Source organism: Microcaecilia unicolor, chromosome 1 (assembly GCF_901765095.1).
Source record: "Microcaecilia unicolor chromosome 1, aMicUni1.1, whole genome shotgun sequence".
Classification (NCBI taxonomy): domain Eukaryota; kingdom Metazoa; phylum Chordata; class Amphibia; order Gymnophiona; family Siphonopidae; genus Microcaecilia; species Microcaecilia unicolor.
Genome location: NC_044031.1, coordinates 247587935 through 247611338, shown reverse-complemented (window position 1 = coordinate 247611338; position 23404 = coordinate 247587935). Strand labels below are relative to the sequence as shown.

At 39.6% G+C, this 23404-nt stretch overlaps 1 protein-coding gene across 1 annotated transcript in view; it reads left to right on the top strand.

Moving 5' to 3' along the window:
- ADCY2 (adenylate cyclase 2) overlaps positions 1 to 23404 on the top strand; it is an 812163-nt gene that overhangs the window by 435023 nt on the left and 353736 nt on the right. The window lies entirely within an intron of this gene.

Genomic DNA, 23404 nt, shown 5'->3' with positions numbered 1-23404 from the left:
GTGCATCCAGTGACACCAACGAAAAGGTGGCATAAATCCCTGCATGTAGATTTATGCAGACTGGCTATATAACAATCCAGCTTCTTTTTGAAAGTGATAGCTGGCCATCTTCCGACACAAATCGGGAGATGGCCGGCCATCTCCTAAAACCGGCCAAATCGGTATAATCGAAAGCCGATTTTTGGACACATTCGCTGGCATTCCGTCGCGGAGGCGGCTTAACTTCAAGGGGGCATGTCGGCAGGGTAGTGAAGGCGGGATGTGGGCGTGCTTACGAGATGGCCGGCTTCAGCTGATAATGGAAAAAAGAAAACTGGCGATGATGAGCATTTGGCCGGTTTTACTTGGTCTATTTATTTTCATGACCAAGTCTCAAAAAGATGCCCAAACTGACCAGATGACCACCGGAAGGAATCGGGGATGACCTCCCCATACTCCTCCAGTGGTCACCAACCCCTCCCACCCAAAAAAAAAAACTTTAAAACATTTCCTTCCTAGGAGGGGAAGCCAGTCGGCCAGCTCGTAAAAAAAAAAAAAAGGATCTTGCTGATCAGTTATGTTATGACTTACTTGTTCTGGAGTGCTGTATTTTGTGATACTGTTTTGAGAAATGTTCAAGAAAGACTTCATACAAATGAAAAAAGTCCCTGCCATGCATTTTCCCTTGATGGTCGTCCCTGACGTGCACTTCCCTTAATAGCCATCTTTCTCTTGATGGCCGTCTTTCTCTCCGAAAGTGCACTTCTCTTAATGGCCAGCTTTCTCCCAAACAGGGAAATCAAAACAGTTTTTGTTCACAGTTTTTTTTAGTAGTAACAGTGGGATTTGAACCAGCCACCTCTGCATTACAAGAGCCATGATGTAACCACTTGGCCACAGCTCCACTTACTTGGCTGTCCCTCCCTTTTGATTATACCCCTTCAGGTCTCTTTCAGCCAATCACAGTGCGTTAAGCTGTCTGTGAGTGGCTGAGAGAGACCTGGAGGGGTATAATCAAAAGGGAGGGACACCCAAGTAAGTGGAGCTGTGGCCAAGTGGTTACATCACTGCACTGCAGGGACTTTTTTCATTTGTATGAAGTCTTTCTTGAACATTTCTCAAAACAGTATCACAAAATACAGCACTCCTGAACAAGTAAGTCACAACATAACTCAGCAAGATCTAAACATCCAGAAGTACCAGTGCACTACAAATGCTGGCCCCTCCCACGGCCAAATGCCTTGGATTTGGCCGGGTTTGAGATGGCCAGTTCCAGTTTCCATTATCGCTGAAAAACAAAGTCGGCCATCTCAAACCCGGCGATCTTTGGCTTTTAGCCGCCCCCAACCATATTATCGAAACAAAAGTTGGCCGGCCATCTTTTTCGATAATACGGTTCCGGCCAGCTGTTGCGGCGCCGCCAAAATAGATCTCCGGCAATCGATTTCGCCGGCGCCGTTTGATTATGCCCCTCTATGTGTGCAAATTTGGGAATGCACGCAAAACACCCACTTCTTTGCCCATAGCCATGCCCCTTTTGAACTGCGTGCTTTAGAATTTAGGCGCAGTTCATTACAGCATACGCTTAGCAAGTAATGCATGTAAATTCTAATTATTGCCAATTAGTGCTTATTATTGTTTGTTAATATGCTGATATATAGAATCCAGCAGATAATTTGTCAATTATTATCACAGGTTGTTTTTGTCACTATATTTGAATAAGACTGGTCAGTACATAGGGAAGGCAATTATTTCTATTTATCCGAGCAAAGGGTTTTTATAAAACTGTTTACCCTATTTGTGAGTAAAAGTGTGTGTGTCTTGTCATCTCATAAGAAATTGTACAGCTCCCTTTTGTATAGGACATCAAGGTAAGAACTGAAACATTTATACTGGTACATTCAGTTTCCTCTGTACTTCTAAAAGGCTTTGTTGAGCACTGAGGGCCCTGTTTACTAAACTGTGCTAAAGGCGTGCTAGTGTTTTTAGCACTCACTAATGCTAAGGACACCCATAGGAATATATGGGTGTCTCTAGCTTTAGTGTGCCCTACTTTTTAGCATGCACTAAAAATGCTAGTGCACCTTAGTAAACAGAGTCCTGAGACTTTTGTAAAATATATATAAGGATGCTGTCTTGAGCTCCAACATAGATGGGAGTTGGAATTGTTCTGTCATGATGAAATTGATTGGCTAACCTTTTGGTCTAAATCCAATAGACCCACTTTCTCTGCTGGTGTAACACAATCATCATTTTTTTGTTCTTCATAGAGCTTATTGGACTCCTTTCAAAGTGTCTAAACTAACCAGATCAACATCTCCTCCAAAATGTTGGTCTTGTTTTGCTCCTGTTGGTCACCTGAAGCATCTACTCTTTGAATGTTCCCATGTGTCCACCTACTGGAAATTAATATGGAAAAGAATATGTTCAATAATTCCTTTCTCCTCGCCTGTCGGTTTGACATATGATGTGATAATACTTCGTTCTTCAACCCCTAAACTTACACTTGAGGATCAATATCAAAAACGTTTTGATATAATGATGGCTCTAGCCACTCATCTTACAGTATTTCATTGGAAACAATAATTTGCATTTGAACTTTTGTGAATGGTGGAGTCATCTTTGTACTATTAGAAACTATGAAGAATCTGCAGCTTTTAAATTTCATCAAGTGCCTACTTTTAAGAAGCATTGGGCTCCTTTTGATCATTACATCAAAACATCAGCATCTCCTAGAGATTAGATTTTTATATTTATATTTAAATTGTCACATTTATCTATATGTAATGCATTTGGTTTTGTTGTTGTATGTTATATTGGTTTAAAATTTCTTGAAAACTCAATAAAAAGGATTTAAAAAAAAAAGGATTTATTTACTGACTTTTTGAAGGAATTCACTCAAGGCAGTGTACAGTAAGAATATATCAAACATGAGCAATAGGCAATTACAGCAGTAAAAATATTCAAATAACAATACAAAGTAAAGCGTCAATCAGTGTTTTTAACAGCATTTATCAAACAATAATGAGCATTAATTGGCAATAATTAGAATTTATGCACATAACTTGCTAAGCATATTCTGTAATGAACTGCACCTAAATTCTGATGTGCTCAGTTCAAAAGGGGCATGGCCATGAGCAGGGAAGTAGGTGTTTCATAGGCTTCCCCAAATTTACGCACGTTGTTTTAGAATATGGCCCAGTCTGCGTAAATCTACATGCAGGGATTTATGCCACATTGTTGTTGGTGTAAATGGAGGTGTGTAGTTTTAGGTGTTGGGATATCAACTAAGAGTATTCTATATACTGCACCTAAATCTTATAGAATTTGCTTAAGTGGAAATGTTTTCTGTGCAGATTTTTTAAACACCATGTATAGAATCTGACCTATTAAGCCTGAAGATAGTGCACTGTTGAATGCTCCTATTACACCTAGTGAGGTAGAGTGGGCCTCTTGCTAAGGTACCCGGCCCAAATGGTTTTTGTGCTAAGCTTTATAAGATCATGGTTGAGGAAGTGGTCAGTGATCATGGGTCAGTAGTGGACACAGAATCATTGCCTGAGTATCTTAATGTAGCCCAAATTATTGTTTTGCTGAAATCGGGCCAAGATCTGGAAGTCCCAGAATCATATCACCCAATTTCACTTCAGAACTACAAGGTTAAGCTTCTGGCTAAACTCATGGCTAACCGACTTGCAAACATTTTGCCTTCAGTGATTCATGACTCACAAGTGGGCTTTGTCAAAACTAGAACAATTTCTAAAAATGTAAGGAGAATATTATGTCTTTGGAATATAGGCAACACATTGGGAACCCCTCCTTATTGATTAGTTTTGATGTGGAAAAAGTATTAGAGTACACTGGGATTTCATGTATGCTACTCTACACAGATATGGCATCACTGGCTGCTTCCTTTCTATGATTCAAACACTTTATACATCACCACAGGCTACACTCATGGTTAATCGTCTGCACTCAGCTAAATTTTCAATAAGTCAGGGGACACAACAAGGTTACTCGCTCTTGACTTTACTTTTTATTCTCACACTAGACCCTCTGGTCAGGGAAATTCATTCTCATCTGGAAATTGAAGGTCTATATATTGGTTCCCAGACATTTAAGGTAAAAGCTTTTGCAGATGACCTACTTGTTCATTTATTTAACCCACAACGCTCATTAGCTGCGCTTTTAGGTTTTTTTTAGCAATATGAAGGCTATGCGTGTTTTCGACTAAATGTCCAGAAGTCGGAAGCACTACCCTCTTCCCCATTAGTGAAATGACAATGGGAGGGAGTGTTCCCTTTACAATGGGCACAGCAGTTCTTTAAATATTTGTGTATTCAGTTATCACTCTCCACTAAAGACCTTTATCGTTTAAATATTACAAAATTGATTACTGCTATGGAATGACAATTAACTCAATGGATGGAGCTACCACTCTTCTTAATAGGTAGAATTAGTCTTATACACATGATTATTTTTCTTAAATGGCTATATATGTTGCAAGCATTGCCACTGCGGCTGCTGCAGAAAGATCTGAGATGAATCAATTCATTATTGTCCAAATTCTGTTGAGCTAAATAGAAACTGGAATTTAAATTTTCCTTTTTGCTAGGGAGTTGGATGCAGGGTGGACTGGGTCTGCCAAGTTTACTCTTATACAGTCTTTCCTACTTATTGAGACATATTGACGATTTACTTTTCAATACTGAGTGCTATACTCCTCTGGCATTAGAAAAAACTTATTATGTCCCCTACCATATCTTTTCACATTTGCAGGCCTCTGTCAAGTAAGTGCCCTCTTGGCTTCCAGTCTTTTGTTGCACCCATTGAGAGTGGCTTGGAAAAATTTGATTTCCAGGTTAGGGGGACTTCCCTCCATTACTGATTTGCTTTCTGTCAGAGGTAATGTTGAATTTAATCCAGGTATGGACAATATGACATTTTTAGCTTGGGAAACTGCAAACATTATTTTGTTGGAACACATCTTTGTAGGAGATAAATCTCTTATCCCCTTTGAGGAACTCCAATTACATATAGGAGAGCACTGGGGGAACAGATTTGCCTATTCAGAATTCTTTCCATGAAATATCGGAGGAGGAGATCTCAATCTCAGGATCACATAAAGTGCTTGCTAAATTGGAGGTTGATAAAAATATGAGTGAGGTTAGGCATATGTGGAAATGTGATATTGGTCAAGTTTTGGAAGATTGAGTGTTACTTGATAACATTAAAGATATTCTAGGATTAGCTTCCCATGCTGACCTTAGAGAACGCTATTTTTGTAGTTTACATGGAGCCTATTTTATCCAAGTATAATTATACAAGTCTGGTTGACCACAACCCCCTGGCTGTGGTAAATGTGGTAAACGATATCACTTTGTTTCATTCCTTCTGGGCTTGTCCTCATATTAGGCAGTTTTGGAATGTCATAGTCCAATATGTCTCTGCTCTAACAGGTAAAACTATGTTAAATTTGCCCGTAAATCTTCTCCTGGGCAAAGCAGTGACTAATAGAAGGAGCTCTAGAGGGGATACCTTACTAATTTGTAAACTGTGCCTAATAGCCTGAAAATATATTTTACAGTTGTGGACAACTACTGAACCACCTGCCTATTGGAAATGGCATAATTAGGTTCACCAACTGCTTGTTTGGGAGGCTCGGGAGGCACATAGCTCTTTCAGATGTAAGACATGTTTGACACCATGGGGTAGGAGTCTTCTTTTGGATACCTTATAGTCTGTTTGATGTGGAGCACAATGTTACTCAGTTCTAAGCTTGCAATGTCCTCTGTCTCTTTCTGCTTTACCTTCTCTTTTTGGTCACCGAAAGCCATAAGAAACCAGGCTAACAGTGATTCAATGCTTGCTTTGGTATAGGATTGGGGGAGGGAGGGGGAATACATTTGAGATGGTGAACCTTATTTGTTTGTTGCTCTTCGTTAATGTTGCAGGAACTATTTTCTTTATACTTTTGCATTTGGAATGTCTATGCTGTATTCTGTTTGGTTATTGACTCACCGATAAAATTGTTTAACTCTAAAGTACTCATTTTGCCCAGGACTTTACATGATAAATTAATGGAGTATTTGTCTTCTATATCCCATTGTTTGTTTCTGGCGCCTCCACCCCTATCCCCCCAAAATTGCAGCTTCACTACTTAATTAGTGGCATTTAGCCTTTGTAAGCTGGGACCAGCTAGACATGTAAGAGCTGGAAGTTACATGTGGAAGTTTTTGCCATTCTTTTTGTTCACACGTAAATTAGTAAAATAGCTGCTCTAATCGTACTTACTTGCAAATACACATGCACTCCTGCACCACCTCCCATGTATTTTGCAAATGCTCTGTATTTGGCAGAGCCTTTTATAATATACTGCCAGAATTGAGCACATCACAGCCATTGTTTAAATTTTGCTCTGTAGGATAACAGTAGCCAGTGCATTTTAGCAGGAAGGATGTGATATGGGCATGCCACTTGCAACGTTATATCAGTTGTGCTGTGGCATCGTGAATAAATTGGAATTGGTTCAGACTCTATGAAGTTAGACTAATGTGCTGGGCATTATACTAATCTAGCTGTGATATCACAACATGGACCCATTTTAGTTGCTGTGGTGTGATAGCATCCTTTCAGTTTAGTTTTTGGACACTTCATTTGTTCCAAAATTTGAAAGCTAATTGCTCCAGCAGATTACTGTCAGCCAGCATACTACTGCTACTACTAATCATTTCTATAGTGCTACTAGACATATGCAGCGGTGTATACACTATATGCAGGTACTTTCTCTGTCCCTAGAGGGCTCACAATCTAAGTTTTGGTACCCGGGGCAATGGAGGGTTAAGTGACTTGCCCAAGATCACAAGGAACTGCAGTGGGAATCAAACCTAGTTCCCCAGGATCAAAGCCTGTTGCACTGACCACTAGGCTACTCCTTCTTAACAGAGAATAATGTCTGGCATCGTTACACTACTAGAATGATAGATACTTCACCACTGTCCCATTAGAATGTTTTCTCTGTGCTATTCTTGTGCTGCTTTTCATGTTCTCTGACCTGCTATTTAAATTGACTCACTGATTTTCCATTCTGATTTTTGCTTGTTCTTTAGGTACTAGCAAATGTTATCATTTTCATATGTGGGAATGTAGCTGGAGCATACCACAAGCATCTAATGGAGCTGGCTCTGCAGCAGACATATCAGGACACCTGCAATTGTATTAAATCCCGCATCAAGTTGGAATTTGAGAAACGTCAGCAGGTAGATCATTTTTGTATCTCAATAACGTTTGACATTTTTACAGAATATCCAAGATAGACTTCCAGAGGCATGAATCTAAGATTTCAACAATCCACTTGCTTGCTTGTTTGAGATGAATTGATGAATTTACCTTACACTTTTTCAGTAGTAGTTCAAGATGAGTTACATTCTGTTACAATATGTGTATTTCCATGTACCAGAAGGCTTACAATCAAGAAAAAGAGGGATAAGTGAGTTTCCCAAATCCACAAGGAGTGTCAGTGGGATTTGAAACCTCCCTTCTCTGGTTCTCAGCCCACTAATCTAACTACTAGGCTAATCCTGCATATTAGAGTTAGCACTAGAAGCAACTGACACATCTTCAAAACAATCAGGGATAGGGCAAAATAGCCACATCTTTCACCTGATCCAGGCCCAGAGGAGCAACTTCTGATATGATAGAGAACTGGGAAGCAGCAGCAAGGTTATGGAGAATGAGGAACTGGTATGGAGGGATCTGGGGATGGGGTAGGCGAGGAGAGTAGTACATAGTGAATATATTTCTTTTCTGGCAAGTAAATTCTAGATAGCAGGTAGTAAAAGAGGTGATCTAAAAGTACACAAGCAGAGACATAAAAGAAGCAACAAGCAGAGACATAAAAGAAGCACAAAAGGGCCTTCAGGACTGGAACAATCAAGAGATCTTTAATAAACAGACCCTACATGGGCCGTGTTTCGGCGCACATACGCCTGTGTTAGGGGGGTGTAGCAGAAAAACATGAAAATACATTATAAAAATAAAATCAAACAATAACATACATATTTACATTTAAATAATAAATTACTATTCATGCATAATCTCTACTATTAAGATAACTGTAACGTAATAGAGGAAAAGACTTCAGAAACTCGGTAACAGCTGACTGCACTTTCAACTAGCCAGCTGACCGCTCTGCTCTGCGTGGCTACGTTTATACTCACGCTGGCGAGAATCCTCATTAGTCTAAAAAACCTTTAAGACATTAACAATTATTATTTTTTTCATTTTTTCATTTACATACTATGCAAAAAAAGTACTTTAAAAGTACTTAGCTGTGGTTTGTGCTGGAGTAATTATGAATGTCCGCGCCCAACAGCAAGCTCCTATTTCGCTCTACGCTTCTTAAGGAGCTGGACCATTGATCTCTCCACAGCACCTTCCAAAAACCGACAGCTGTTTTCATCATGTTGGGCGTGGACATTCGTAATTACTCCAGCACAAACCAAAGCTAAGTACTTTTAAAGTATGTTTTTTGCATAGTATGTAAATGAAAAAATGAAAAAATTAATAATTATCATTAATGTCTTAGAGGTTTTTTAGACTACCCCTGACCACCACTAAATTACCCATGGACCTGCATGTTGCTCTAATGGACCTGGCTATAATATCTGAGGCTGTCATAGAGACTGGGGTGGGAGGGTGTCAGTGACCACTGTGGGAGTAAGGGGGTCATCCCTGATTCTCTTCATTGATCATCTGGTCATTTAGGGCACCTTTTTTTCTTATTTATTCTGAAAACAGATCTAAACCAAAACGTTTTAAGTGGGTCCGTAGCCGAGGAGGCAGAAAGGTGAGACCGGGGACTGCAGAGGCCCGGGCCCGGGGAATTTTGCCACCCCTGCCCCTCCCTCTCGGCGGCCCTGTACGGAACCTATATATCAATACAATCCCTCATCTCTTTTATACAAGGAAAACAAAGGCCATTATTTAATAATAATGGACTGCAAACTAGAAACAAATATGTTGAAATAAAATGAAATAGAAAACAAAACAAAACAAACAAGAAAACCCAGAGTGTATGTATTTTTAAATGTAAGCCACATTGAACTCAAGTTTGCTTGGAATAATGTGTGATACAAACACTTAAAAAAAAAGAAAATCCTTTATCCTCCACCTTTTAAGACACTGCCTATTCAGCTAGATGGTGATGACACAAGGCAAGCAAGTTTGGTCCAGTGAAGATGAACTCAAAATAAACTGTTCCTTAACTGGGCTCTAGTATTATCATATTAAAAATGTGACCATACCATTCCTTGCCCCATGCCCAATACCTTTCACAGTCTCCCTCCCCCCCCCCCCCCCCACTCACCCACCGGGCAGACCAGCATCACCCCTCTTCCTCCAAGTCTACCTTTAATTTGTTTCAAAACTTGCTGGGTGGCAGCAGCTATTCACAGATGCTGTCCTGCTGCCGGCCTGACATCTTCTTTCGCTAATGCACGGTCCGCCAAAGTGGAAACAGGAAGTTACCTCAGAGAGGACGGGTAGACACAATAGAAAGAGAATGTCAGGCTGGCAGCAGGGCAGCAGCTGTGAATTGCTGCCGCCTACAATTTTTGAAACAAATTAAAGGTATACTCAAGGGACGAGGGTTGAGGGAGGGAGGAAGGAAAAGAGGAGATGCCAGCCCGGGGTGGGGTTCTCGTTTGTGGTGATTAGAAGGGATAGGAAGATGCTGGAGGAGGAGTGTAGTAGAGTGCTTGCGCGTGGCAAGATGCCGCTACCTTGTAGTGCTGCTTGACGCCGCTGCCTCACTTGACCTCATTATAGGGCTGCCCCTGGTGGTGGGTGCAGTTCACTGTAGACAGGCGGACCCAGGCCCATATTTCCCCCTGCCTGTTATACTTGTGGTGGAAACTGTGAGCCCTCCAAAACTCATCAGAAACCGACTGTAGCCTCATATAGGTGCCCCCTTCACTCGTAAGGGCTGCTGTGGTGATGTATAATTGGGGGTAGTGGGTTTTGGGTGGGTTCTGGAGGGCTCAGCAGACAAGGTAAGGGAGCAACGGTGAGATGTGTACCTGGGAGCATTTAAATGAAGTCCACAGCAGTGCCACTTAGGTGCCCCATTGCTCTTCTGGTGGATAAGTCTGCTAAAAATAGTCGGCCCTCCTACATCCCAATGGCTTGATTTTCTATGTTTTTTACTTGTACGTTTTTTTTTCCGAAAATGCCCTGAAAAAATAAATGCACAGAGCACAAAACCTTATTACAAACTGTATTTTTGAAAATAAAGATAGTTGTTTTCTATTTGGATTTGGGACATTTAGCGAAAAATGTCCAAAGTCTGACTTAGACGTCATATCAAAAATGCTCCTCAAAGTAAATAGAACCGACACTCATCTGTAATAATCATAATTGCTGCATTTACAAGGAATATTTTTTCATTTCTTATTTCCCTCATGCATTAAAACCTTTTAGTAAGGCTTGATAATGATGAATGCAAATCTTTTTTATATAAAGACATCAGATTGTTTAAAATAATTGAAAATTGTAACACTGAAAATATTTACATTCAAACTTAGTCAAAAATGTATATATAGAAGTTTCAGTAAAGATATAAATAGTCTAGATTTTTAACAATGAGCCATAAGTGATTCATATTCATTCAAATTGATTTTCCATTCATCTCAACTTAATTAATTGGTAGCTCACAGTGAGTTATATTCAAGTACAGTAGGTATTTCTTTGTCCCTGAAGGCTTATATTCTAAGGGTTAGATTTATGTAAGGGGGAGCAGGTTTTCCCTATGTATCTTAAATTTCATTGGCCCCCAATGCAGTTTAGGGTAAGGTTTAAAATTCTGACTAGGGCGCTATATGATAAAGTATCCCCTTACTTTGCTGCTTTGATTAGTTTTTATACTCCTGGTAGTGCTCCACACTCCTCTAATGGACAATTACTTGAGATTCCTGCCTCCTCCAGAGCCTATCTGGTTTCAATTCAAAGAAATGTTTTTTTCTGGAGTGCCCCTGCACTTCGAAATTCACTCCCTGCTGGGATTTGAGCAGAAAAAGTCTTTTAAGTCCTTTAAAACCAAATTGAAAATGTGTTTTTTAAAACAGGCTTTTTGGTTGTAGCTAAAGAATCTGTTCTGGCTCAGGGCTCCCTAACCAGACTATTGTGAACATGCTCTTTGTTTATGTGTGCTTTCCTGTATGTAATAGAGTTCTTTTCTTATTATATTTTGTAGCTATTGTAAACTACCTGGATCTTTTTTTTTCTTTTTGATAGGTGGTACATCAAGTTTAATAAATTGTAAGGGGTAGCACTAGTAATTCAACACAAGTATGGTAGGACAGAGACATGCATAAATAACGGTTATGTACTCTGGAATAATGATGATAACCCATGCCTCCTATTCAGCTGACCCTGTTCTTTAGCCCCCTAAATATATACATTATTGAAAATAATAGCAATGAAATATATTTACAAATACGAAATATAAACAAGAATACAAATGGAAACCATTCAGATTTGAAAGGTACATACAGCAGCTCTGAATGAATAGAATAACTCAAACAGAATAAGCTTAGAACAAGAGTTCAAAAAGAAAAGCATTTGAAATGCAGGAATGGACACTTGAAATGCAAAAACAAACACTTTACCAGAGATCAATTAGAACAAACACATACTCCCTTGTTGGCACAAACTCAGTGACACCTGTATATTCCCCTAGAGGAAAGTGATTATGGATCTTGACCATCAACCTGCTTGTGTTGCAAGTCTCTCTCTGAAACAACTGGAGTAGTAGATGTTTGTCTCCACAGGCAGTGTTCACTCTGAAGTTCTCTGGTGAGTGATGAGTTGATCAGATGAGATAAGCTGAAAGTTGTAGATGTCTTTTTTTTATATCATTTGGCTACAGCAATGTCTGATGATCTGATAAAATCATAGGTGGTGACTGATTGTACCCTTTGTTATGGTTTAAAAACCCACTGGAATGTCTTTTTGACATCGTTCTGGATGTTTTTGGAGCTCCAAGCAGTCTGGGGGTTGATACAACCCAAATTCATTTCACACTGGCCACATTTCTTTCTCATATCAGCCAGAGTCACAGGCATAGGTGGTCATTGACACAGCTGTGTGGGGAGGCCAAAGTGGGTGAGGCTAGGTAAGGTTAGGTGTGTCTAGGGTGAAGGTATGGTGAGGCTAAGGTGGGGTATGGGGTGGAGTGGAATGAAATGGAGCAAGTTAAAATCCTTAGAGTGTGGATAACACCAATGTCAGCAGCAAAAGGACAGTGGAGCACTTTTGAACACTGCAAGGAAGGAGTCCTTCACTGTGTGGCTCTGGTGCACAAAATTAATACAACATATTAAACAGAACAATATTTGCAGTATTATGGAAATATATGCAAGTATTTTAACACTTAGTTCCCAGACAGACCTAGCTCCCCAGTCCAGCATCTTCCTGTTGACCATGCGGACAAAGATGTTCAGCAACACTGTAACAGATATCATATGGTTAATGGCAAACATAAAATGATTTGCCTATCAGTTTTTTATAGGTTGCCAAATGGCCATCAGGCTTCAGATCTGCTGGTATTTAGTTTATTGTTGAGTTAAAAAAACATGTTTGGAATATGTTTTATCTGAATTAGCTGTATTTAATGCTTAAAACAGCAATCTGAGAACCAGGGAACCCAGGACTCAAATCCCACTCCCACTTAGATCCTGGACAAGCAAGTCACTTAACCTTCCATGGCCTCAGGCCCAAACAGATTGTAAGCCCTTCAGACACAATAGTACCAAAACCATAATACCTGAAGATTGGAGGATGGCCAATGTAATGCCAAGTTTTAAAAAAAGGTTCCGGTTAGGTTCAGGTTTGATCCGGGAAATAACAGACCGGTAAGCCTGACTTCAGTGCTAAGCAAAATAGTGGAAACTATTATAAAGAATAAAATTATAGAACACATAGATAAACATGGTTTAATGGGATAGAGTCAGCATGGATTCAGCCAAGGTAAGTCTTGCCTCAACAATTTTCATTTCCTTGAAGGCATGAATAAACATGTGGATATAGGTAAGCGAGTTGATGTAGTACATCTAGATTTTCAGAAAGTTTTTGACAAAGTTCCTCATAAGAGACTTCTGAGAAAATTAAAGAATGATGAGATAGGAGGTAATGTTCTTCTGTGGACTAGGAATTGGTTATTGGACAGAAAACAGAGGATAAGGTTAAATGGCCATTTTTCTCAATGGAGAAGGGTCAATAATAGAGTGCTGCAGGGTTCTGTACTGGAACCGGTGCTATTTAACATATTTAAAAATGATCTGGAAATCGGAACAATATGTGAAGTGATTAAATTTGCACATGACAAAATTATTCAAAGTTGTCAAAACACATGCAGACTGTGAAAAATTGCAAGAAGACCTTAGGAAATTGGAAGACTGAGCATCCAAATGGCAGATGAAATTGAATGTGGACAAATGCAAAGTGATGCTCAATGGGAAGAATAATTCAAATCATGGTTACCTGATGCTAGGGTCCACCTTGGGAGTCAGCACCCAAGAGAAAGATCTAGGTGTCATGGTAGACAATACACTGAAAGCTTCTACCCAGTGTTGCGGCAACGACCAAAAAAGCAAACAGGATGGTAGGAATTATTAGGATAAGGATCATAAATCAGAAAAAAAGAATACTATAATGCCTCTCTATCACTCCATGGTGCGACCTCACCTTGAGGATTTGGATCCAATTCTGGTCGCTGTGTCTCAAAAAAATATATAGCGGAATTAGAAAAGAGTCCAAGAAGAGTGACCAAAATGATAAAGAAGATGGAACTCCTCTCATTTGAGGCAAGACTAAATAGGTTATGGCTCTTCAGCTTGGAAAAGAGATGGCTGAGCGGAGATATGATTGAGGTCTAAAAATGCTGAGTGAGGTAGAACAGTGTTTCCCAAGTCTCCAAATAGTAACCAATATGTGAGCTTGGCCATAGGAGAGACTAGACTTTACTATGTATTCAGCAGGCCAGAAGGCAGGGGAGTAGTGTGGGCACCAGCCAGGAGCCACCTATAGAGAATGCAGGAACTTTTAGTACCCATCTGCACCTCCTACGTGGAATGTGCAGATGGCCCTGGAGAGGGTATTGGGTCAGAATTCTGCCATTTGGATGCCCAGTCAGTATGTTTAATTACCTCATTAGTTACCCCCATCTCTAGATCATTTATAAATATTTTAAAAGGAGTTCAAAATGGCCACCGAGTGAAGCGGACGTGTGTTTGCGCTCTGCCAAAATTTTCCTTCACTAAAAGCAATGCCCAAGAGAAGGGGGAAAGCGACTGCCCCAGCCTCTCAGCAGCTGAATACCCCAACTCTGAGTGGCCCGATTGATACTTTTTTGCAGAGGGCATCGGACCAGAATGCGTTAGTGAGTGGCCTGTTGACAAGCTCCATAGCAGTTGAAGGCTTACCGGAGAGTCCTGAGCTGGAAGTTACATTGAGCCCTGACAATCGAGCACCTCCCCCTCCACCTCAACCATGTGGAACTGGCTCACCAAAGTTGGCGTCTTCGACCTTGAGTCCGGAAGTGACTGTGGGAGTACGAAGAGGTGAGGCGGAATTAGATCGTATGGTAGCTATGTTACCCACGGGGATTGAAACAACGCTGGTGGAGGAAAATGGCTCAAACGTGGCAGGTATCCTTGTTCAACAAGTAGAGGTAGGAACTATCTCATTTGCAATGTCGCAATTAACAAAACCTCCTGAAGTTACATTAGATAATCTTTGGACATTAATAGTAGATTTGGATAAAACGTTAATTCCTCAGATTCAGAAGATAAAACAGGAAATGGATTTTGTGGAAGAAAAAGTTAAACAATTAAATTTGCAAGTTGAAAAACAAGCAAAAGATATTCAACAAACGCAAGAGATACAAAACATTATGCTTAAGGATTTAACTAATTTGAGAAGACTGAGATATTAGAGAACTACTCTAGAAGCAATAATTTGCGATTTATACATTTTCCTTATCTAAGTTCTATTGCTCCAAGAGAAATGCTAAAAATATATTTCAAGGAGATTCTTCAGAAATCAACGTTTGCAAGATAATCAATCTTTAGATGTCATGGCTCTGTTAGAGACATCAGGTACAGAACAAAGAATATCAGCTACTTTGGTAGCAACAGTTGCTCTGTCACCAGATAAAGTTTGGATACTAAAAATGTTTTACAAAAATCGTGAAAAATCTTTTAAGGGACTGAGAATTTCTGTTTATCCAGATGTCTCGAGAGAGACGCAAGCACGTCGGAAAAGATTTCTTCAAAAAAAACAAGAAACGCTTCAATTGGGAGCATCATTTTTTCTAAAGTTTCCATGCAAATGCATAGTTACCTACCACTCTGAAAAAAATTGTGTTTTTTGATCCCTCTCAACTTGAGTCATTTATTGCAACGAGAAGGGTAGTTGGAGTAGAAGCTCCAACACTTAGCTGTGCTTGACAATATATAAAGGACTAAACACATGAACGTTTAATCTCTCTAAGTGTATATTTTTCATTTGTTTCCTTGTTTAGACTTCAACATTAACCTATTTTGAACTCCCCTTGTGGACTTTTGTTGATTTAATTATGGAATCAGTGTAGAGAAATATTCCTTTGGTACAAGTTTCTAATTAAGCAACTTTCATATGCAAGTATTGTATGCTTGTAATTATTTGAAAAAATTTCAATAAACAAATATTAACATAAATATTTTAAAAAGCAGCGATTCCAGCACAGACACCTGGGGAACCCACTATCTACCCTTCTCCATTGAGAATACTGACCATTTAACCCTACTGTTTGTTTTTATATCTTTTAACCAGTTTTTAATCCACAATAGAACACTACTTCCTATCCCATGACTCTCCAATTTCCTTGGGGGTCTTTCATAAGGTACTTTGTCAAAAGCCTTTTGAAAATCCAGATACACAATATTGACCAGCTCACCTTATCCACATGTTTGTTCACCCCTTCAAAGAAATGTAGTAGATTAGTGAGGCAAGATTTCCCTTTGCTAAATCCATGTTAGCTTTGCCTCATTAACCCATGCTTTTGAATATACTCTGTAATTTTGTTCTTTTGCTTAGCATTGACGTCAGGCTCACCAGTTTATAATTTTCCAGATCACCTCTGGAACCTTTTTTAAAAATCAGTGTTACATTGGCCACCCTCCAATCTTCTGGTGCCATACTTGATTTTAAATATAAATTACATATTACTAACAATAGTTCTGCAAGTTCATTTTTCATTTCTATCAGTACTCTGGGATGAATACCATCTGGTCCAGGTAATTTGCTACTCTTCAATTTGTGCCATTACATTTTCCAGTTTTATAGAGATTTCATTCAATTTTTCTGACTTGCCTGCTTTGAATACCATTTCTGCACCGATATGTCATTGCCATGCAATATAGCTTTTTATGTGGTCACTTTTGTTTTGCTTTTCTGATGATGTCTGTATGCATATATTTACATTAGTTGATGATATTTGTATTTATATTTTTATATATACATGTTATTTTTATATCTTTTTCCTTATAGTCATGTGTGTCATTACTATTACTCTTATATTTTATATTAGATTTCAATTTGTATTTTTATGATTTTATGTTTTAATTTTGTACATTAAATTTTATGTTTTCAGACCCCCGAGGAAGGCTTGTTGCCAAAACATGGATTGTGTTGGGTCCTAATAAACTTGTTTTGACACTCTTACTTTCTTGTTTGGGCTTGTCATTTGGACTTGGTCTTGCTTCCACCCTTGGTTGTTGTGCTTGCATTTCTGTGGAAGGCGTGGACCTGTCTTTTTGTTCCAATGTGTGATGTCACCCACTCATGTGACTGATCAATGCTGTTGTCTAAGAGGGTCGTTTACTAAGCTGTGACATTTTTTGCTTACGGTAGAAAGGGAAGAAGAGGGGAATGGGTTGTTGTTGTTTTTTTTGCAACTACATTCAAAGTAGTCTACACATTATGTACAGGTACTTATTTTGTATGTGGGACAATGGAGGGTTAAGTGACTTGCCCAGAGTCACAAGGAGCTGCAGTAGGCATCAAACCAAGTTCCCCAGGATCAGAGTTCGCCGCACTACTCTTCAGCTGGCGGTAAACGCTGAGACAGCATTATATTCCTATGGCATCTCTGCGTTTTTTGCCTTTTGATTTCTACCACAAGCTAAAAACGCTATCATGTCTTAGTAAAAAAAAAAAAAAAACTCAATAAAACACTTGTTTTAGGTAAGGATGTTTCAAATTTCAAGTTTATTTTCATTTGATATACCACACATTGGCAGAACCAATGTTATACGTAAGCAACTGCTGAAATTGTGTATTATCTTGACCAACTGGCATGCTCATTGTTTTGACTTTATTTAGAAAATACTGCTGTGTACAATTTATAAATTTAGTAAGGTGCATATGGTAATGCTGTTTAGATACACTGATTTGTTGAGCTTTGTTTTCTTAGCTTTCCTCTGTACCCTTTTTTGAAAATAAGAGTTCTTGGCATATCTAAGAAGATGTGCATTCTGTGTTTATACCATCAAAATTGTGGATTCTGATTTGTATAAATATATCACTATAAATATACAGTTTGCTGCAGTATCTATAGTGGGTTTTTTTTACATTTATGGTTATATTAGCTTCTTTGGAACAGCCAACATGACCCACTACCACACAGAGGACCTAGGGCCCAATTCAGCAAAATGTGAAAAATCCTCAGTACATCAGGTCAATGTGAATGGCATTGCTTGATATTGTTCTCATGATATTCCAGCGTATAGCATTCCCAAAAACTTTGCCACAATTTGGGTTTCTGCCAGGTACTTGTGACCTGGCTTGGCCACTGTTTGGAGAACAGGATACTGGGCTAGATGGACCATTGGTCTGACCCAGTATGACTACTCTTATGTTCTTATGAGTTTTAGGTATATATTTTCCAAGTCTAGTACTTTATGGTTCAATAAGAGATCAGGGCCTGGTACAATCCTATCCTCGGCCATTTTGGTCTCTGCCATGCGGATTTTGTTCTCATCTTTCTTCTGCCCTTTCCCATACATTTCCCCTCATAAGAATTTGTCCATATGCACTTCCAGGAATTTTGTGGGAGATGGATGTTGCAAAGAGGGCTGCCTTTAATCTGATGGAAGTGGGACCCCAAAGAGGTAGAGATTCACGTCTTCCTCTCCACACTATATCATGTGACTCCTCTTACCATTTAAAGTGGAAACAATTCTCTATCCTGTGTTCAGCTAGGTCACTCAACCCTACTACATGCTCTCTATCTACCCTTATGGAATACCTCCTCCATCTTTCAAATTCTGGACTCAAAACTAATTCAGTCAGAGTACATTTGAGCGCCATCAGTGCTTTTCACACTTAAATTGATAATAAGACAATTTCAGTTCATCCCTTGATGGTTAGATTCATGAAGGGCTTATTTTACACCAAACCTCCTTTCAAATCACCACTCTGGTGGTTTGGAAACTCAATGTTATCCTCACTGCTCTTATGAAACTTCCATTCAAACAACTTTGTTCCTGTTCTCTTAAGCTCCTCACATTTAAAGTACTGTTCTTAATAGCTCTTACTTCTGCCAGATGAGTCAGTGACCTTCAAGCCCTTGTGGCATATCCACCTTATACCAGATTCTACCATGACAGGATTGTTCTCCGAAACCACCCCAAATTCCTCCCAAAGGTGGTTTCAGAATTCCATCTCAACCAGTCTATTGTACTGCCTATCTTCTTTCTTAAACCACATTCTGGAGAAGCAGCACTGCATACCTTAGACTGCAAGCATGCTCTAACATGAACTTGTATCTTTTGAACCTAACAGATTGGGAATTCCCATCACCAAACATTCAATTGCTACTTGGTTGGCTGACTTTGAGGCATATTTTCAAAGCACTTAGCCTTCCAAAGTTCCATAGAAACCTATGGAACTTTGGAAGGCTAAGTGCTTTGAAAATATGCCTCTGTATCTCCTATATGTATACTCAGACTGGGCGGACCCTCCATGGCTGGGTCACCATTAGCTCTTCTCCACAGTTACATGAGTCATAGACCTGATCTCACCTAAATGCAGCAAGGACATGTGTAACTTACAGTATACTGTAAGTTACATGTGTAAATGGGAGGCATGCCAATGTCTGGCCATATGAATGCCCCCCTTGCATTAACTCGCTATGGCACTTAAGCACACCCTTACAGAATATATTTAGCTGCCTTGCTGCCACTTAAGCGCCTAAGTGTACACTTACCATGAAAGTGTTCCTTTCTGTATGTTTATATGTGGAAGTGGAATGCAAATGTGGATGCCCAGTTATTGACTTGCCCTTGTAGTTGTGATCTGAACTCTCTTTCCATGTTTTTATGTCAATAGTTAAAAATGCTGTTTTGAATACATTGTTGGAATGTTTACGTGTAACATAGTAACATAGTAGATGACGGCAGAAAAAGACCTGCACGGTCCATCCAGTCTGCCCAACAAGATAAACTCACATGTGCTACTTTTTGTGTATACCTTACCTTGATTTGTACCTGTCCTTTTTTGGGCACAGACCGTATAAGTCTGCCCAGCACTATCCCCGCCTCCCAACCACCAGCCCCGCCTCCCACCACCGGTTCTGGCACAGACCATATAAGTCTGCCCAGCACTATCCCCGCCTCCAAACCACCAGTCCCGCCTCCCACCATCGGCTCTGGTACAGACCGTATAAGTCTACCCAGCACCATCTCCGTCTCCCGCCACCGGCTTTGCCACTCAATCTCGTCTAAGCTCCTTAGGATCCATTCCTTCTGAGCAGGATTCCTTTATGTTTATCCCACGCATGTTTGAATTCCGTTACCGTTTTCATTTCCACCACCTCCCGCGGGAGGGCATTCCAAGTATCCACTACTCTCTCCGTGAAAAAATACTTCCTGACATTTTTCTTGAGTCTGCCCCCTTCAATCTCATTTCATGTCCTCTCTTTCTACTGCCTTCGCATCTCCGGAAAAGGTTCGTTTGCAGATTAATACCTTTCAAATATTTGAACGTCTGTATCATATCACCCCGTTTCTCCTTTCCTCCAGAGTATACATGTTCAGGTCCGCAAGTCTCTCCTCATACGTCTTGTAACGCAAATCTCATACCATTCTCGTAGCTTTTCTTTGCACCGCTTCAATTCTTTTTACATCCTTAACAAGATACGGCCTCCAGAACTGAACACAATACTCCAGGTGGGGCCTCACCAACGATTTATACAGGGGCATCAACACCCCCTTTCTTTTGCTGGTCACACCTCTCTCTATACAGCCTAACAACCTTCTAGCTAGGGCCACCGCCTTGTCACACTGTTTTGTCGCCTTCAAATCCTCAGATACTATCACCCCAAGATCCCTCTCCCCATCCGTACCTATCAGACTCTCCCCACCTAACACATACGTCTCCCGTGGATTTCTACTCCCTAAGTGCATCACTTTGCATTTCTTCGCATTGAAATTTAATTGCCAAACCTTAGACCATTCTTCTAGCTTCCGTAGGTCCTTTTTCATGTTTTCCACTCCCTCCGGGGTGTCCACTCTGTTACAGATCTTAGTATCATCCGCAAATAGGCAAACTTTACCTTCTAACTCTTCGGCAATGTCACTCACAAATATATTGAACAGAATCGGCCCCAGCACCGATCCTTGAGGCACTCCACTACTCACCTTTCGCTCCTCCGAGCAAATTCCATTCACCACCACCCTCTGGCGTCTGTCCGTCAACCAGTTCCTAATCCAGTTCACCACTTCGGGTCCTATCTTCCGCCCATCCAGTTTATTTAAGAGCCTCCTGTGTAGTCAAGTATAGTGAAAGATTAACAACACTTTGATTCAAATGATTTTATGAATAGCAGCAAGTATTAAAGGGCTTGTTTGGCTCATTACTTTATACATTTTCATAGATGTGTTTATTGCTTTTTAATGGGTTCTGCCTTAATCTAAACCTTTTAAACTAATTTTAGTCTCAGTGTACTTAGTTTCTGGAAAATGTAGCAACTCACAAATGGATGATCCTGGGCTCCAGCTTTCTAGTTTCTTTTGACAGCGATAGGATAAATGTTTCTGGAAATTCTGTGATGAATTTGATTGCAGTTGCATCATTCATAAAACTCAATTTGGATTACAAATAAAATTCTGAAGAATTTCCTATCATAAAATAAACCTACTAGACTATGATGCTTGTCTGGACAGTTTTAAAAAAAAATATATTTTATTTTATTTATATTCTAAGTTCAATTTCCATATTCTTTTGTGTTTTTATTTTCCATTTCCTTTTTTTTCCAGATTTGCTTTCTTCTGACAGTTGTTTGTTTATGCTTCCTCCTCTGGTGGACAAGTTTCCTGTGCGTGCGTCAGTTTGGACACTTGCTTTCTTCTATTGACTTCTGTATATCACTTGTTCCAGGTCACCATCTCCATTTACAGCTGTTCCTTCCCTTTCCAAATGTTCCTTGTTTTCCTCTTCTTTTCACCTGCTTCCTCCTCTTACGCACACTAGTCCTGCTTCTCAGCGTTCATTGGCCTGTTTTCCATCACTCTATGGCCTCGCTTTGTGTCCTGGGTGGTGCTCTTTTTGTCACTCCCTCTGCTGCTTACTGAGAACTGTGAGGTGCCTGTATGAATATTGCTCTCTTCTAATTTCCAACAATGGCATAGCCAAAATCTTTTTTTGGAGGGGGGGAGGGGGCAGCATTTCCTCTCAGTTCCCTTCCCCCTTCTGAATCATACTGTAGTCATATTTCCCCTAAAGGCTATCTTGCCAAAATGACTGCACATCCAATCTATTTTGCCCTATTTTAGTTTGAAAGACTGTTTTTTTCCTGTTTTAATAACTTTGTAATTTTTAGAAAACATTTAAAAGAAAATGATCAAGCCAAGCAACTGGAGCCCAATTAACATGATCAACTAAAGGCTCCCTATATGAATTAATTGAGTAAGCAACCAAATCTAGGACGTGGCCTTTAATATGAGTGGGACATATAGGGCCAGATTCTATATATGGCTCCTAAAAAATCTCCACAGAACACATTTTTGACTAAGCGTATTCTATAAGATTTAGGCGCGGAATATAAAATATGCTTAGTTGATATCATAGCACCTAAATCTACGTGCACCCATTTACACTAACAGCATAAATCCTTGACGTAATTACTTGCATGTAGATTTACGTGCACTGGCCCATATTCTATAACTACACACATAAATTTTGGAACACCTATGAAATGCCCATTTCCCCACCCATAAACATGCCCCTTTTGAACTGCGAACATTCTTTTTGAACTGCGGTCTTTAGAATTTAGGTGCAGTTCATTACAGAACACGCTTAGCGAGTTGTGTGCGTAAATTGTCATTATTACCAATTAGTGATTATTATTGCCTGCTAAGTGCTGTTAAAAACACTGATTGACTTGTTAAGCCAATTAAGTTATGTGCCTAGTTATACAATGCTCCTGGAGTTCGGCACGGATCTCTAGGCACGCTAAACAGAATCCCCAGGATAGGGCACAAACTAATTTTAGCAGTACATTTAGAAAATCAAATTGTCTCACCATAGGATCAGCAACATCTTCTAAATGAAGATTCAAATCACCTAATCGAATGAAAGATGGAAGAGTAATGTGAAATTACCTCAAATAGGTTTTGCTGGGCTAAATACCAACTTTCAGGTGGCCTGTAGATTAAATTAAACTTAAAATGCCCTCACAAGAGTTGACTAGCAACTGGCCAACCACATATTCTAATTACTGTGCATTTGAACTATCTAACAGTTTAATGGGGAAAAAATCCTTATAAATTAGAGCCAAGCCATCTCCCTTTCTGCCCTGGAGAGGGCAGTTAATAGCAGTCTTGGGGCAGCTATTTAGAATATATAGAGAACTGAAATAAGGAATCCAAGCCTCAGCTGTAAATTCCAAACCTATTTGTGAATCTCATATCAGATCACTAAGAATTAAAGCTTTGTTGCAAATGGATCGGGTATTAATATAAAAACATTCTACAAAAAAAAAATCACGTTCAACATTTCCAGAAATATTGAGTCTAATAACAATCAAATTTTCTTGACATCTCATCAATACTCAATGCAACAAATCTTGACTTTCTATTACTAATTGTAACCTCTGGGATTTTTAAAGGAACATCTAACTAATAAATCAAGTTACTATCCTGCCTAAAATAGTCTAACCATTGTTCCTGACATTCTGAGTAGTTTAAAAGTCAGAAAAGGCTCTAAATTAGCAAAACTATCCCTCCCTCTATCCCTTCAGTCTTAGCGTCCAGACAAATAGCATAGAAAAAAAACTACATTCAGAGATGCCTCAAGGGCCAGGCATCCTTATGAATGAAATTCCCCA